At 42.0% G+C, this 15,153-nt stretch overlaps 1 long non-coding RNA gene across 1 annotated transcript; it reads right to left on the bottom strand.

The window, feature by feature from the left end:
- Nucleotides 1-1,412: 1,412 nt before the first annotated feature.
- On the bottom strand, nucleotides 1,413-5,787 carry LOC132454983 (uncharacterized). The gene is made up of 2 exons (XR_009525047.1): nucleotides 5,252-5,787; nucleotides 1,413-4,491 (listed from the first exon to the last, which is right to left on the bottom strand). It is a non-coding gene; the product is annotated as an uncharacterized LOC132454983 (long non-coding RNA).
- Between the last annotated feature and the right edge of the window lie 9,366 nt (nucleotides 5,788-15,153).

Below are 15,153 nucleotides of genomic sequence, written 5' to 3'. Positions count from 1 at the left end.
AATATAGTTTACCACACTACATTATGCTATGCTACATTACCTAGTTAAGGATAATACAGTTTACCACACTATACTATGCTATGCTACGCTACCTAGTTAAGGATAATATAGTTTACCACACTACATTATGCTATGCTACATTACCTAGTTAAGGATAATACAGTTTACCACACTATACTATGTTATGCTATGCTATCTAGTTAAGGATGATACACTTCACTTCACTATTTATTATATTATACTATAGTTTACCATACTGTAAACAAGATAGTTAGGGATAACTAAATCAGTAAATGTGAAAAGTTGTTTGCATTACGTTTTATTATCAATACTTTGTATGGGAGGGGGGGGGGGGTTCTAAATATCTTATAATGTGGCAGTTTGTTCTGATACAACTTTGTTATGACCTGTTCTGTAATCATAATTCATAGCCAAGAGCCCTCTTCCTGTACACCCTTTAGCCGTTTTATTATTAAAACACTTAGAACCGAACCATCAATAAACATATAGGTGCTGCCGCAATAACCGTTCATCAATGACCTCTCACGGCCTAAAGAGTTGTGGACACTATCCTCAGATCCAATAGCAGGAGCTCACGCAGGTACATCGCACCAATCAGGAGGGTGCTTTAGTTTCGGGGGGGGGGCGGGCATCCCCGTTCGGTAAACAAATCCAGTGGCAAATACATCCTGACAGGGTGGTGATTCGCTACAGAGCCTTGCAACGCCACGCTACTGTGCTCACACACAGTGGGCCATTCCATTTATCTTGATTTACTTGCTAGCCAGTTAGAGTATCTTGCTAGAGTATCCCACAGAACACAATCATGCATGCTGTGTGCTTGGCTCAAGCCCAATGTAAGCTAATGTTCCCCTCGTTCAGTTAAAATAATATTTATACGTATATTCTCCGAGCGGTTTAACGCTAGGGAATCAGAGAGCGTCAGGTTCATATCGATATTGCGATTTGAAGGGCCACAATAACTGTTAGTACTTGCATGGAGCTTAATATACAAGACAGCACAAGGTGGGTAGTACAAGCAGGTTATGACACAAGTAAACCTGGCTTTCATGCACAACAATGACATGACTTCTGCTGATTTTTAATTGCATAATTAAATGTTTTATCTTGATTGAGCCTCACGACGAAGCCGTAACACATTAACGTGTCATTTTGTCTCAAGCTCTACAACTAGGACTCGTACAATGATAATACACTCATGCCTTCGCTGTATTAATTCTAGTATCATCCAATGGGCCATAGCTTTAAACACAGCAGAACACAAAGACACCATTCAATAAGTCACACAGAATGCCCACTGTTCACCCTGGGAGGCAGGAAAAAAGAAAAATACTTTTCCCATCCAAGTACTAGAGACACTAAATCCTGAAGAAGCTGCGTTTGTAAAACACCTTTGTTTGTCTCTCTGTGTGTGTGTGTGTGTGTGTGTGTGTGTGTGTGTGTGTGTGTGTGTGTGTGTGTGTGTGTGTGTGTGTGTGTGTGTGTGTGTGTGTGTGTGTGTGTGTGTGTGTGTGTGTGTGTGTGTGAGTGTGTGTCAGATATTCTCCTGATTAACATTGTACTCGGATGCCAACACAACGTAAACAAGCGCACTAGCGTAACAAGCAGGATTGATCTGTGTGGGTAGGGTAGTCCTCTGCAAGATGGTGTAACGGGAACATCATCATGGTGCAATTATTTTTATTAGAACCGTCAGAGTAAAGAACAACAATAAAGTACGTTGAGGCCTGGGGCTTTTGCGAGGTGAGAAACCCGGTTTCCATGACGCAACGCAGAGCAAGTGAAGCACGGAAGAAAACTAAATCAATGGGTTTCTTATTAAAAAATAAATGTATAAAACGTCAACATCAGATCATCAATATATCGGATATATTCTAGTACTTTGACGTCTATAAAGTGGGTTTCTCGCTTCGTTTTGACGAAATAATGAAAATACAACTTCTTAAACACAAAAGTAGAGAATTAAGTTTGACCCAAAAAAAATATCAAATACCCCAAAGGGTTTAATGAGGAAAATCCTAAGCGATGGAGACACAGCCAGACAGAGCCACTGTGACTCGTGACTCATTTGTCATTTTGGATTCACAAGCACAACCATTAGCTCCGGTGAGCAGGTTAGCCTACAGCTGTATGTTGAGGCCTGGAGCACAACAATGTAGTTTCTCTCAGTGATTCCAACCAAATGTATCATTCACCACCCATCGTATATGTTGTTTTTGTAGTTGTTGTTGTTATGTTGTTTTTTTATCTTTTCTGGCCTTCATATTATGGAAGTTGTGATCTTTTGTAACCGTGGATAAAAAAGGTAGTTAAGGTGTTTAAATCGCCAATACAGCTATAACACAATTGGGAAAATAAACTAGAAGTCCTTGTTCCACAGATGGTAATATTATTTTCTTTTTTGGGCTATTTCTTTCTTGTTTTCCTTTATTTAGACTTATTTTATGTTGCAAACGATAGCTTACAAAACATTGACTTAACTGACATTGATTATATAGGCTTACTTACTTAAACTAGCCCTCTGTTTACATTGTAACTGCTATACATGTAATCCATATACATGACAGCTAATATTTTTTACCATTTCAGCACATAACAACCCTAACCCAAAAATACTAAGTTCATATTAACACAGGGAAATGTTTATAGAGCCTATATAGCCAAAACGGATAGTTAAACAATGATGTTTAGTTATACAATAATGTTTACCCTATACACATACTTATTTTCTACCATGCATGTGTAAAAGTATCTAAACTGACCTCGAAAGCATTTAGAAAAGGGGTTAAAACGAAACCATGTGTTCTTTATGTACTAGCAATAACCAGTTGGTAGGTGGGCACTGAAGTAGAGGTCATATTTCATACAGAAATAAAAGAGTCTCAGTTAGGCTACATGCAGTGATTAAAAAGCCACTGTGCAGTGCTGACTCGGGCATTCTGTCTTCTCTCTGGCTACCCCTCCCCCTCCACCAAAAACAGCATCAAAGCAATCAAAATGGTAATGTTAGGCATGAATGGGGCCCATCCCCCCCCTGCACGAAACTCTGCAGACTTTTTCTCCATGTTGGGGAAGAAACCACCCCCTTCTCGCCACAAAATGGAAGCTTCCACTACCAAACTGAGGGCGCTTTCCCGAAAAGCAACCACAACAAAACACAAAACATTTTGTACACGGGTGTACAAACGAGCTAGACTCGATAAATACACCGGGATTGGCGTCGAGTGTGTGCGGATCGGCGTCGGGTTTGATCGCGTCTCAAAGCGAGGCGCTGCTGGTCCAAGTCCTGAAAACTGCATTCCACAGGAAATGGAATCGATTAACTCCAGAGAAATGCTTAAAGGTTTCATTTCAGAGAGGAGAGAGTGGCACAAACCACGCCAAAAACACACTAAATCGCTAAAACAACACTAGGATTTCCAATCCAGACTAACTTTCGTTGTCGTTTGGTATCTTTAAATAAAAGATCGGAGAAGTTATAGATATAATAAAGGTGTGTATGTGTGAGAGCAGCGTTGTGACTTTAAGTGCTCCGCGGCAGCTGTCCGTGGTGCTGAACGACAGCAGGACGGCTCCTGCTAAAGTGCTGAACCACCATAGCCTCCAAGACAACAACCACGGCAGACTTAAAAACGGCCTTTAATTCGTAAAGGGAAGTTATTAAGTTATTAAAAGGGCTTGCTTTCGCTATGAGAGAGTGGCGAGAGGAGAGAAAAAAAAGTGAAAGCGTAATCGTGGGCGAATCAAACGCAACCTTGACGTCATGTGACCGAAAAAAAAGAAATAATACTACAAGACTCGCCGTAAAGTCACCGAAAACGGACGACAGTGTGGCGACACGACCATACGAAATAAAAAACGTTATCTTCGATCGCCACTGTCGACGACACGACAACCACCAACCGTAAACTTAAACTGTAACTGTGTCTCAAAAGTCCCCCACTACTCGACTTAAGCCTCTCCTTTATTAGCCCGCTCCACTCCAGAAACACGTCGACCTGCTCAAAATGGACGCTACATTTCTCAACCGTTCCTGTTACACAACTTTAGACATGGTAACTGTGTCTCAAAAGTCCCCCCACTACTCGACTTAAGCCTCTCCTTTATTAGCCCGCTCCACTCCAGAAACACGTCGACCTGCTCAAAATGGACGCTACATTTCTCAACGGTTCCTGTTACACAACTTTAGACATGGAGGAACGTGGCTCCTCGCGGCGGCCATCACCCCGGTCCTCTGGGGCAACCACGACAACCATCCGCCGCCACTTTTAGACCAGCTTAACATTGTTTGTGGTGATTTAGTAGCACACGGATAGTCCCCCATCGGGGTGGAAATGTACCAAAGTAATGTGTAAAAGCGTGATGGTGGTGGTGGTGGTGGTGGAGTGCAAGGGGAGGGCTTACTTGTTTCTCGCTTAGGCTTGTTATTCTGGGGTGTCTGTCGTGCAGCTGTTTCTTAAGCTCTCCATCCTACAGTCGAACAAAACATGGTTCAGGGTGAGTTATAATAATAAAGACATCCCGGAGCGATGTAGGGCGACAGCGATGAAACTTTAAAAATCGTAGGATGGGATTTTCAGCAAAGTCATGATGAGGGCAAAGCCGAGCATCACACGGATGATGATGATGGCGATGGTGTTTTAAAACCAAGCGAGAGATTTATGCTGATAAAGTTTTTCGCACACTCCCCATCCACCGGCTGGTCGTTAGGATGGTTCCCTGAAATACAACATTTACCTGTGGGTCTGGCTTCATCTGTGCAACTAGTTTCTAAACACGAAGAGAGAGGGGGAGTGAGAGAGGGAGAGAGAGGACGAAATGGGGCATTTGCACAAAAAAAAAAGTGTCTCAAGTTTAGTCGACAGGGAGGAACAAAGCGGAGAGCAGCCAGCGAGTCAGCCTCTTCCTCCAGCAGCTCATAAATATTCAGGTCGCGTCCTGATCACAGCCACACAGCACCACTGCATTACCACTCCGGATTCTTGTTGCTCAATAAAAAAAGACCCCCACCAGGTCGTGCCAAAGTAGTCCAAAAAGTACCCCAATCCGACTCGAAAGTCCTCGCTATCCTCGCTATCCCCGATATAAACAGCGAGTATCATACGGTGTCGCACACTTATTTCTTCGGAGTATTCGTTTCGGTCACGTTTCGCGATTTTTCCCTTCGCCCCTCTCCTCTCGCATCGCTCACAACACCAATAAGGATATAATAACACGACGCTTCGTTTACCTGATGGCATTGGATCTCTACTTTCAGCGCCTCTTGTAGGCCTTGTAGTTCCATGGTCCGACTTCAAAAGCACTTTTCTCCCACTTTCGACGCGATGCGTACGAAGTTTAAGTGAATTAAAGATTTTTTTAAAGCGGCAATAACAATTGAAAGAAGAACTACTCGGGGCTGCAAAAGCAAGTTCTCGCTTCTTTACAGGGTAGGACTCATCACCCACTTTACGCCCGTCGAAAAAAGTGGTCCAAACACAGCGGAAAGAGCCAGGACCTCGGTCAGTTACATCCCAAATACGTCCGAATATCGATACATCCGACCAAATCGTGGCGTGCCGCTTCTTTCGATAATTTCGAGTTGAAAAAGGGGGACTAGATTTTGTCCGAGTCCGCGGCTTGATTTCACTTTGCCTGGAGAAAAGTTGCGCTTCGGCTGTCAATGCTAATTCTAAAGTTCCCGGATGGAGCAGTGAAAGAACAGAACTCTCCCGTCGTCTGTCTCTCTCCCCCCTCACTCACACACTCACATACACACTCATACACACACGCACACACACGCGCACGCGCGTACGCTTGGTCATGCGCACTGGGGACGAGAGAAAACGGCGGCCCATAACATTGCATGTAGAACTATTTTAATTTGAGTATTGTTTCTCTCCTGTTATATGCAAATATTTTAGACTGTGTGACCACATAGGCTCCTAATAAGGACTTTGGTAGTCGTTAGCGGTGAGCGGAGGGTTGAAGTGCTGAACATATGTTCGGTCAATCTATTTATATGACGAAAAAGCTTTTCCTGTTGTTTGATGCTGCCTGCAAAATCAATAAGATAGGGTGTCATGCTGGGGTGACTTGGGCACCCGTTTACGCTAAACGAAACTAGAGAATCTCGTTTCTGCTTTTATTGTTTTTCCAAAACAATGTTATTAACTTTATTTAAAACCATATGAAATAAAACAAGAAGTTGTGCTAAGAGTTAGTCATAATGTCAAATAAAGCCCTGAATACAAAATAAAACATGTTTTTTTAATGTACCTTTTAAAATCGAAATGTTGTCTCAGTCAATTTGTATATAAGCCTCATCCTTGCTTATGATATAAAACATGCAACTTTTTTTTAACCTACTTCTAAATAATAGTTTCAGAAGCATTAGGAAGCACTGGATTACATTTTTAACTCCAGTGTTAGGTGTCACATCATTATTTACCACATTGGGCGGGATGTGACGATTTGTTTCTCTCTCTCTTTCTCTCCAATCTGACACCCCTCACCCTCCTTTTGCACAAGGACTTGCCCCCCCCCCCCCCCCCCCCCTCTCGCCCTCCTCCCTTGTACCGCCCTCCTTCGAGGCACACAAGTCAAGACGCAATTGGAGAGTTGTGATGTACGGAGAGCGGAGAGGCGCAAGCAGACAGCCAATCAGGAGTTGCGAACGCAGACCGACAAAAAGCAAGAGAGACGTTAAACGAATCAGTGCTTCGGAGGGAGGGAGGGAGGGAGGGAGGTAGGGCTGGCCATGGACAATAGTGCACAGAGTTTAGGAGGAAATGGCATGTAAGTGTGTGTGTGTGTGTGTGTGTGTGTGTGTGTGTGTGTGTGTGTGTGTGTGTGTGTGTGTGTGTGTGTGTGTGTGTGTGTGTGTGTGTGTGTGTGTGTGTGTGTGTGTGTTCGTGTGCGCGCGCCTGCGTGTGTGTGTATGTTTGTCGTTTGTATACATATACATAGACTTATTTTCCAAACGTAGTGTGAAAAGAGTGTAACCGGCCTACTTAGCGATAAGCCCACGTCAAAGAACAACAACCTCCCGGAAATGAAAAAAGTTGAGATTAGGGGAGAAGATGTCGAAGGGAAGGGGTGTTACGTTGTTTTAAAGGCTGTTATAACTTCCAGCATGATCGCTGAGGAGGCTGAGAAGAACAGAAGGGGTGGGGAGAGATTTAGCACCATGGACAGCGGTGGCGCTGTGGTTTCCTGCAGCTCTGCAGATGCCCTGCACAACAGCCCTACTACGGTGGAGAGAATGAAGTTATTTATTCATGTCAGGGCCAGTACACTCGCCCTAAGCTCTACCCCATTGGGCATATTAATGCATCATTCAAATCCTCTGGGATTTGAGTACTATTCCACACACACAAAGCACAGCAGCTGGCTAAATTGGTAATCGGTTAAATCGATTTAACTCGTGTTGCAGCCCGCAAACTTCGATATGGCTGCATTACAAACTAGAAGGACAGCCTCGTCTTTTTTTCTTAAATCGGGTTTTTCTCTTTTTCTATTATTATCACCACTCAGACCCCCCCCCCCCTCCCCCACCCGGCACAGGTCGGAGCCTCTGTTGCTACATCAGCTGCTACTTTTCATTTCACGGCTCAGCGGTGAAACTCTTGAACTCCTCTCGTCGAACAACCAAGGCAGTCGCGTTCAATCCCAGCGTGCGTTGCCGGGTGAACGGGACGAGACGGTTGTTATTGCTGGGATTGTGTTCGGTTAGGCTGTTGTTCCACTAGGTCATTTGAAAGTGATAGGTGGCGTTGGAGAACAGCTTTTTTATTTGTTTTTAAATGAAAAATAAGAAGAATTGAAAACAGCCATGGTCCTGTTTTGTTTTATATTCTGATGTATCAATTTGGGGTGTTTTTGACCACCTCAAAGAAAAGGCTGTTGTCTTAACTTGTATGTAGGTCAAAAGCCCAACTAACACCACAATGCTTTGATTTAGTTGTAGTTAAGTATTTCGTATTACATTCCTTCACTGTAAAATAGGAGGTTTTTCATAGCATTTATATTCTTGGTGAGTTTGGAAGAATTCCTATAGCTCTAGATGAACAATTTAAAGAGTATGTGGGCTAATGTTTGAGTCATACAGCAAAGTATCCCTCAGTCTTGAAATATACTTCACGGATAAGGGACAGAATGTTGTCATCTGAATTTACTTGTAAACAAACTTACCAAGACTACAGAGATACCTAATATTGAATCCTGACAGTGTTATTAAACAATAATAGTTTATTCGGAAAGATGTACGATTATCAATAGTGACAGTATTTTCTAGAACTATCTTAAGTTTTAAACCACTTACCGGGTGTAGGAGAATGTGAAGGGTAAGGGATTTTCAACTCACAAACCAAAGGTTGAGGGTTTGATCCCGAATGTGGGTCGCCATCTTGTAGGCCCGCTTGAGCAATATTCCCTGACCTCTAGCAGTTCATTAATGACATGTATCTCAATTCAGTGTATATGGCTTTAGCTCAACGCATGAACTTAATAAGAGGATAGTCACTATATTATTAAAACACCTGTTTGCTTTATCTCTCTTTCAGTGAACTCGTAAGAATCTCACCTACTTTAGGTCATGAGTTACGGCAGAGCAAAACACCACACTTGCTGAAAATGATGACTCCGATTTAAATCACAAATTAAACCAGCAGGCACCGGGCTATTTATGTTCCTGATTTACATAATAGTATGCTCACAGACTTGACAGATAAATGACTCATCAACTTCAATTAAAAAAACGATCCTTTGTTCACGTCAAAGGCAGACGGGGAGGACACGGGAAGAAATCAAACAGATTTGATATCAGTTGGATGCTATTACTGTAGTTTTAGCCCAGTCCACCCCAGGGCTGGGCCTGTACTGGCCATCTGTCAATCCTGGCACTGGCCAGTAGAAAGAAAATACCCTGACAATCTCAGGGTTTAGCCTGTGCACACAACGCAGGAACAGACAAGGTTATTTTGAAGAAAATCAAACATTTAAATCAAACACAGACAGGAAGTTAGTCAAACACATAATGCACCGGTAACGCATTGTTTTTGTTCTTTCCTTTGGGGTAATTGTTTGAATTTGGATTTGAAAGTAATTTGCCTGACATAAAAGCACAAGATAAAACAGCAGCTATCAATTGTCACACACAAGGCACTTAAACTCTTCTAACATTCATTTTCACACATTCTTTGTGTGTGATATAAAGGCATTTACACTACATTTACTGGAGACTATATTATTTTCGACAGAAAGGTTATGCTATGCTATGAATAACTTTGAAGCCCTTCTGTGTTTAGCTACCACTGTTTCCGGGCAACGCAGAATAATAAAATCAATGTGCAGCATTGGTGGCTGGTTTAACTTCCCTAAATGAATTGCGATCATCAATGGAAACACAATTCCACCATGTGCCGTAAACAACATTGGATATCGCAGTTCATGTTGCCACAACACTGAAACTACTTTAGTGATTCAATCATCTGGGAAATGTAAATAGCTTCCATACTCATTTGGTATTTGGTTATCTGCCGATAACACTCTATGTAGTGTACTTATTCATTTTGCCTGACCAATACGTGCAATTGTGGTATTTTTTTTCCTTACATTTCTACATATAGAATCGGGATACTGGTATCAGCGCATTAGTTTTTTTTGGCTCACCTTTATAGGGTTATTTTAGTTCTGTCTCCTTATTTTAACTATATTGTCGTACCAACAATAATCTAAACCAAGATAAACATGTCCTGATAGAGAAGATACTACAGGTTGTGAATTATGGGTAGATATACACAGTATTATTAAAGTTATTATCACAGTATATAGTACACACTTTTATATGATCTATTGACTATGAGACCCTTTTAGGATTTATGAGACGATAAGACTTTTTAACATCAGCATTTCAAAGCACACTTTCATTTTCTCTTCCTGGGACCTCATAACGACATTGAGGCAATGTCATTAGGAAGCCCCACTGTGCTCTCGCGTGAAAACACCCAAACACCCTTTGTCATTAGCTCAAAGATAAACACAAGAAACCCCAACGGAATATCCAAACAACAAAGACCAAACAAACATCTAGAGGACTCCCAGAGCAAGGTCAAGAGTTGATTGGGTGAGTAACTCTGTCTTTTCCCGAAACCGAGCAGGGATCTGTCACTAGCGTTCTGCCGTTACAGAGCGAATCATCTGCTGGGAACGGCCCACAGGGCCTCAGTGTCAGTGCTTAACGTCTATATCACTCTCTCCTATACGCACCCCGGGGCGTCATTGTGTGTGAGCACGCGTTTACACAAACCCAGTAAGACAGAGCGGGATGAAAGGTGAGGTATTTTTTTGTTTAATACAGCCCCAAAGGCAGACTCTGTCTTTCTTTTGTTGGAGTTTTTTAATTTAACAAATGGGGATTTGAATAGAAAATGTAATCTCGACGTGCTTCATGAAAACTTTTTCATCATAGGCTGTGTGTTATTATATATGGTTGCCTTGAAGGGCAATCCTACGCCGCCATAAAGCTCCCTTAAAATCTTTGGCCTGATCTCCCTCCTCCTTGACTTTCCCTTTTGCTAAGTTTCCATTTTCATAATTGATTCGGGGAGGGCGCTTTGTCCAACTTTATATCTCCGGTCATCTTCTTCCCCTCCCTGTAAAACGATGAAAGCCACCTGCTCGTGCTGCCTCGCGTCCTCCCACGTGCCTTTGTTCCTCGCAACCTTGCTGCTCTGACAGCCATTGTTTCCAGGACTTGCCTCGCTGGGCCGGTTTACGTACCGTTGCATCACTGCCTGGCTCGACGTACGCCGTAATATGCAAACCATTTTCACTTTTCAGGGGAGGATTTTTGACAGTTAATTCCGCGGTTCAATAGGAAGACATTGAAGGTGAGAAAAAAAAAACGAAAGGGGGAGAAGTTTTTGAAAATGTCACTTTTACTGAGAGGAGATGTCAGACATGAAAAGACATGTGAAGGCATCAGAGGAGTCTTGGTTTATTTATTCAGAGCACGAGAGATTTGATAGGCCTAACTGGTTGTTATTATTATTGGTAGTGGTAGGAGTTGTATTATTGCACTTTTGCAATGAAAGCATGGCTCATTCTTTCAAGCTTTTTCCCTTAATATATTTTTTCTTTTCGGTACATATAATGGAAGCCATTTATATTCATTAGAACATAGAACTACAATCTAGCAGCATGGAAGCTATGCACAGTGGGCTCTGTTAAAGAAATCACTTAAAGAGGGGTTGACTCCAAATCGGGGAAAGGTTTGAACGTGCAACCTTTCAGTTGTCAGTCAGACACATCTACTCCGACTGCAGAACTAAGCCATTGCCATGCCAAAAGGCATCAAGGTAAACATTGTACGGCTTTTCATTGTGAGACCTACATATTTAAGGCTCTATTCTATATCATCTATTCTAGATTTCATATTGAATGAAAAAAACACACAGCCTTAACCTTAAGAGGATATTTTTGAACAATAAACCAGTACAACCTACTTCTCTATCATAAATCAACACTTTCAAATATAACAGCCACACTGCATAGCAGGACCGCCTTGTGATGTACGGTGTAGAAATAGTCCAAACCGAACCCGACATGTCAACAGCATGTCAGAGTGGGTTTGACAGTTCAATGTGGTCCAATATCTAGAGATACATTATATATCACTGGAGTAGCGCAATGACATTTTGATTTGTTCCTCCCCAAAGTGACAGTTGGCAGCTCGATTTCTACAGAGGCCAAGCACATATCCTTCACTGCGTACGAAAAGATACTCTGACATTTGTAAAGACGTGTCTTTGGGCTTGCAAGAGGGGTTGACATAAATGTCAGCAAAGAACATTAAAAAAACTGCTTTTTAAGAGCGAGAGGGTGGAAGGGAGGGTGGGAGAGCCCTTTTCCTGGGGAAATCAATAATTTGATATTTGAAACATGTGAACTGTGACTTTGAAACAGATTCCTCATTTCCATGCTTGCTACGAAATGAGGCGTTTTATAGTTTTCTCAACTAGTAGTTTCATCTGACTGCTATTCTCCAAATCAGCCAGATGAGTTCATGTTTGGATTTAGATGGATGGATTGACGCAAATTGAAGTTCCACATAGAGCAGGGAATAATATGAGGGCTAGGTGTTCCTTACCAGCGTATGTTAATCTCTTATCCTAACAGCTGTGCCTCCAAGGTTATGCCCATTGCCACTTTAAAGACACAACATTCTTAATATCAAAGGTCAACGGATAGTTTCTGAGTAATTCAACAGAGCTGTAATCATGTTAATGCCAAAGGCAAAGTGTGAGTACTTACTTGGATTCACCATTAGTTTAATTAATAGTTGCCTTGCCAAGCCACTGACCCACACTCTGATTCACTGGTTCTAGAGAAGATGAGGAAGACGACATTTCTGGCATTAAAACTGAATAATCATCTCCTTAGAAGCACTGTTTAGAAAATGCTAAAGAACACACTAGCTATTTTGTGCTTTACTTTATCATTCATTACTATAAAACATGCAATAATGAATGATACATAACATCCTCATCCCATTCATCATAACAAGGTGTTCACATGCAACACTATTGTTTCTGAAAGCTCCATTATCCATCGAAAAACCAAAAAAAAACAGACAGTGACCCAACAAAACTATTAATAAGAGAAACTAATTCCTTCACTTTCTTACACGCTTGGCTGCACATAGTACAATGGAAAAGCACTGTAACTAAGCACAATGCAGTGCAGTGCACAGCCGCCCTGTTGTGCTATCCCTGGCCCAGGCGGTAACCTTTCCTTCAGCTGCCGTAGACCGCGGGCAATGCAGGAGGAACGGCCCACAGATGTGTGTGCTGCAGTGTGTGCAGAGTTGCAGAGGGGGGGGCAGCAGAAGCCATTGTGTGTACGAGAGCGAAATGGGAAAAGGATTGGGTGTGCGAGCACGCAGAGAATACGTAATGAGGTGCAGACAGGGGAAGTTCACCGGAAAGGTTACACCAGATATATTGAATGAAACCTCAGCGGTTAATCTAACCCGTGTTTCTCACCGCTGGGTGTTTAGTCCGGAATCTTTTTGTTTTTGTTTTGTTCAGTTTATATAAAAAAAATCTTTTCAGATCTATCACATCCTCAAGGTTGTTTCTTTTGAAATTTTAGTCACACTTGAACACTGATGAATATCGCTACCATGAAGTCATGTTTTGACGTTTGCATGCTGCAGGCAATATTGTAATTAAATATTGACTATATGCGTTTTCTTTCACCTACACTCTGAAATACATTGATTATATCGGATCCACACATTTCTCTTTCTATATTATCCCCGTGTTTGTAGAGAGCATCTGACTTTGAGATTTTAATGAATTAATATGAATTATGAATGATTCAATGCAATTATTCAATCATTCCGAGCTGACTATTCTGAACTCCCTTTAGTGTTGCCAAGCCAATAGTTATTAAACCAAACCTACATTTTGTATTCATGGAGCTGAAAACCACTGACGGGTAAAGCAAATCTATCAGAAGGAAATTCCCAAGCCAGGGGATACAGCCCTTGAGAGATCCTGGGAAGCAAAGCAGAATGATCTTGTCCCATGTAACAGGATTCTTGCTGTGTTGGCTGCTGTTGCTTCTTCTTAGATTTGTGTTCTTACAGCTCGTCTCTTTTCAGGACTGTTAAATGCAAAGCGTAAACAACCCATGGTGCGTACATACTTTGCATAATAGCATAACAACCTCCTTCGGCGTAATAACTTCTATAATCAAAATGTCCCATTTGTCTCGGTCATCATTAGATTCAGTGCCTTGGAAGCTTTCCTCAAACGGCTTACTTTTCCTGGATAATAGGCTACTTGATTTACAACATAACTCTCAATCAAAAGATAAACATCCAATTCTTCCATCGGGACAAAGGAAAGTAAAAGCTAAATAAATGGGATTGCACTCCGACCGGTGTGTGTTTAGCAGAGCAGTCTGTGTGCTATTGCAGACGCGTGGTCAGTGTACAAGGGGAATGAAAAGAAGAATATCCTGTGTGAGGCCTTCACAGCAGAGAGAGCCTAGAGAGCCAGGCTGATTGCTTCCCTGAGTGGGAAGCGGTAGTGGGAGGCACACACACAGACTGTGAGAAAAAATGCAGGCTACTGCACCATCAGCCAATAGGAGCACTCCAAGATGTTATTCTGGAATAAGCATGAGATACATTTTGTCTTCAACACCCAGTGCATGTGAGTAGGTGCACTGGTGTTAGAAATCGTTTTTGGTCATGTAACCAAATTATAAAATGCTAACAGATGCTTTAAACTTTTTATCCCTTTAAGGTTTACCTTGAAGCAAGGGATTTAGTTATTTATTGATCATTAGGTTTAGTAGCCTGTGTTGCATTTATGTGGGTTTCTTAACCTACAAACTTAAAAGAAATACTAAGGATGAGTATGAGTTCAAAAGGTCTTCTGCTTTCTAAATGTATTTTCGTCTCTCTTTATTGATAATATAAACCATATAACCAAGGCGTTTCATTAAATGTACGTGTCACCAAAGGACCACGGATGTGTTGCAGATTTCTGTCTCCATTTCATCAAGATTGCCTCACGGTCATGTGGGGTGCAGCACCATTACGAACTGATTTGCTTCTAATTTGCAATGCATTACTGGGTAATAAACTAATTGAATATAATTACAAGTCCAATTGTAAATGCCTGATTAATTATGTAGATGTTTCTACTAAATTGCTAATAAAAATAAAGTACATAAATTAAAAAGATGGTTCATTAAATAGTGGTTGCCAATAACCTGATAATGGCATACGAAAAAAGATATATGGAGAGATACAATCGGAGACTATATGAAACGCGATGAATGATACATGCAATAAGCACTATAACCGTGATTCCACTCCTTGCTACACACGGGCCAATCGGATGCAGCAGGCTGAGCAGGTGCACCGTTTGCAGTGATCACCGACGTCCAACATCGCCTCTCCACGGACCCTTGATCAATACTTCATCAACGCTCACACGGAATACACAAGCTTTGATTCTCCCTACAACCTTGAAGTGTGATTCTCCGGCCGACCCTGCTGAGAACGGCCCAGGCCAAAGCAGCCCCCTCCTCCCATTGGCTGACGAGCAGACTTCACAGAGTGAACCAACGGAG

Source organism: Gadus macrocephalus, chromosome 4 (genome assembly GCF_031168955.1).
Source record: "Gadus macrocephalus chromosome 4, ASM3116895v1".
Classification (NCBI taxonomy): domain Eukaryota; kingdom Metazoa; phylum Chordata; class Actinopteri; order Gadiformes; family Gadidae; genus Gadus; species Gadus macrocephalus.
The sequence above is the reverse complement of the archived record's forward strand: the minus strand, read 5'-3'. Positions and strand labels throughout refer to the sequence as shown.